The sequence below is a fragment of the Hippopotamus amphibius genome, chromosome 8 (assembly GCF_030028045.1).
Source record: "Hippopotamus amphibius kiboko isolate mHipAmp2 chromosome 8, mHipAmp2.hap2, whole genome shotgun sequence".
Lineage (NCBI taxonomy): Eukaryota > Metazoa > Chordata > Mammalia > Artiodactyla > Hippopotamidae > Hippopotamus > Hippopotamus amphibius.
In genome coordinates this window covers 111481002-111484085 of record NC_080193.1, presented here as the reverse complement: position 1 = coordinate 111484085, position 3084 = coordinate 111481002, and the positions used below count along the sequence as shown (strand labels likewise).

The 3084-nt window shown below is 39.7% G+C and overlaps 1 non-coding gene across 1 annotated transcript; it reads right to left on the bottom strand.

Moving 5' to 3' along the window:
• Nucleotides 1-1343: 1343 nt before the first annotated feature.
• LOC130859787 (U6 spliceosomal RNA) lies at nucleotides 1344-1450 on the bottom strand. The gene has a single exon (XR_009055328.1). It is a non-coding gene; the product is annotated as a U6 spliceosomal RNA (small nuclear RNA).
• Between the last annotated feature and the right edge of the window lie 1634 nt (nucleotides 1451-3084).

Here is a 3084-nt window from a genome sequence, read left to right as displayed (position 1 = left end):
TCAAAACTACAATGAGGTATCACCTCACACTGGTCAGAATGGGCATCATCAGAAAATCTACAAACAGTAAACGCTGGGGAGGGTGTGGAGAAAAGGGAACGCTCTTGCACTGCTGGTGGGAATGTAAATTGATACAGCCACTATGGAGAACAGTATGGAGGTTCCTTGCAAAACTAAAAATAGATTTACTATATGACCCAGCAATCCCACTGCTGGGCATATACCCAGAGAACACCGTAATTCAAAAAGACACATGCACTCCAATATTCATTGCAGCACTATTTATAATAGCCAGGACATGGAAGCAACCTAAGTGTTCATCAACAGAAGAATGGATAAAGAAGATGTGGTACATATATACAATGGAATATTACTCAGCTGTAAAAAGCAATGAAACTGGGACTTTTGTAGAGACATGGATGGACCTAGAGACTGTCATACAGAGTGAAGTGAGTCAGAAAGAGAAAAACAAATATCATATATTAACACAGATATGCGGAATATAGAAAAATGGCACAAATCAACTGGTCTGCAAGGCAGAAATAGAGACAGATGTAGAGAACAAACATATGGACACCAAGTGGGGAAAGTGGGGAGGGTTGGGGGGAATGAATTGGGAGATTGGGGTTGCCATATATACTTTACTAATAAGAAAAAAATACCGAATTGTACACTCTAAATATATGCAGTTTATTGTATGTTAACTGTATCTCAATAAAAGTTCTTAAAAAGAAAAATATAGATCGGTTTCTATACCTGCTTCATCCTCCAGAGGTCCCTGCATTTTGGATGCAGCAGTTTGTGTTGTACACGGAATAGTGTGCCTCCCAACATAGTGAAAGTTATGTCACAGGCTGACTTTTCAAACAGGTTGGGCTTGGCAGGCTTCTCTTGAAGCCTTTGAGAACCTTTGCATGCTTCTCCAGAGTACCAGTGTGACACACTTTTCCACATGAGCAGGGTTGTGTCGCCGGCTGTGAAATGCTGCAATCCCAGCTCAGGTTTGCACAAGCGATGCGTGATCAGTGTTAGCCAGAACCACTATGCAGAGTTTTCATTTATTTTTCTTTTGACAAGACAGAGTTCAAAAACAGTTAAATAAAACAAAGTTCACTGTAACAGTTCCAAAAGTCGTAACTACTATTTGACTATTTTCAGTGGTAAGAAGTTTAAGAATAGGCATCAGATAAACAATGAAATATTGTCACTGTTTAGGAGATTTGGAAAGTAAATAATTATGCTTGGATTAAAAGAACACTATAACCCACAGGACGTGGATCAACATGGATTTTTTTTTGGGGGGGGATATTTTTAATGACTGAAACAAGACACACCTAAAACCACAAAATATGGAATGCTTCATGAATTTGCGTGTCATCCTTGTGCAGGGGCCATGCTAATCGTCTCTGTATTGTTCCAATTTTAGTATATGTGCTGCTGAAGTGAGCACAACATGGACTTTGTGTGAGTGAGTGTGTGTGTGTGTGTGTGTGTGTATCTTAGGGAATAGAGGAAATGTGATTTGTAAGCTGGGAAATGTAAGGTATCCCCTGGCTTCAGAACCAGTCATCTCTCATACGCTTCATAAATGCACAAGATGCTCCCTGGGCTGGATTTGAAAACCTCTGAATTCGCTGAAACAGTTGTAAAATCACATGGAGACAGTTTACAATTGACTGCAAATCAGAGGCTCCTATGTGTTGTTTATTCTAGCAGGCTCGGGGAATGCGTTGAACTTGATACCCCATTAACAAAATCTGCCTGGATTACAACCTCCAGCTTTCCAAACTCCCATTCCCCCTTTACCCCCATGTTAGAAATAGTTAAAATCCTCAGCGCCGGGAGCGTGGAGGAGGGAGTTTTCAGCACACTCTTTGAGCGCACCTGGGCTGTGTTCCTGGTTAGATCCTCCACATACCCAGTCCTGACATCAGAGCTGATTTCTGTCAGCTCTAATGTGCCTGAAAAATTTCTTTCAAGGCAGTTTCCTCTTCTAACATATCCCAGGGGAATTTCCCCTAGGGGGTGTGAGGCAACATTAGATTGTGACTGTGATATGATATTCCCACGTTGGAAGAGTTTTGTATGACAAGCAGCACATTATATCTGTTGTTTTCCTTATATAGGGTGTATTTCTCATGGAGTGATACTGGAACACAACCCAGGACCCCGTTTTACCTCCCCTGCAGTCTTGTACTTCCTCCTCCTCAATGATGGCAGATCCCAAAACACTTAGTGACATATGGTAGCCTATCTGTGAAGTGTGCTGAACGCAGTGCATTTGCTTTCTGACGCTGGACTATTGTGTTTCATTTGGGGCATCATATTTTTTCAAGGGATATTGATAAACTAGAACTCAGCCACCAGAAACCTTTTTTGGAGCAAGGTAGGAGAAAAAATAATTATATTCATGTATGCATAACTAGTACCTGAGCGACAGAGGGCTCCAAGAGTAGTGACGAGTCAGCAAAGTGCAATGAGCAACCATTTTAAAAGAACTGGAGGTGTTCAGCCTAGGGGGATCATTTATTTATTTATTTATTTATTTATTTATTTATTTGCAGGGGGTGGTGGCTGTGAGCCAAATGTTTGAAATGCTGTCATGTGAAAATGCAAATTATGTTTTCTTTTTCCATGCAGTTCCAGTTAGCAGAACTAGATTCAGTATGTGGGATTCATGGGTAAACAGATTTTTATTCTATGTAAGGAAGATCATTCTGCTTATTAGAGTTGTGCAGTGATGGAATATACATGTGCAAGCAAAATATATAAGATCTTGTAAAGAGAATCCCTGTGCTGAATAAGTAGTTAGGTCAGATCTGTGAAGATTTCTTCCAATTCAAATATTCTATAATTTTCTGAATTAGGAGTTTCTCGTTCAATTTTCATTTTGATAGAGGATTGATAAAGGCTTGAGAGACATTTTTTCTTCCTACATCCCGTAATAGGATAAGATAATTGAGCCAACGAAGCTATTCTATGGCTTTAACAAAGTTGGTCTTACATTTTTCTTTTTTTCCATTTTTTGAGTTATTTTCCCTTTTGAAGCACATAATCCTGTATTAAGGAAAACTTACAACATCA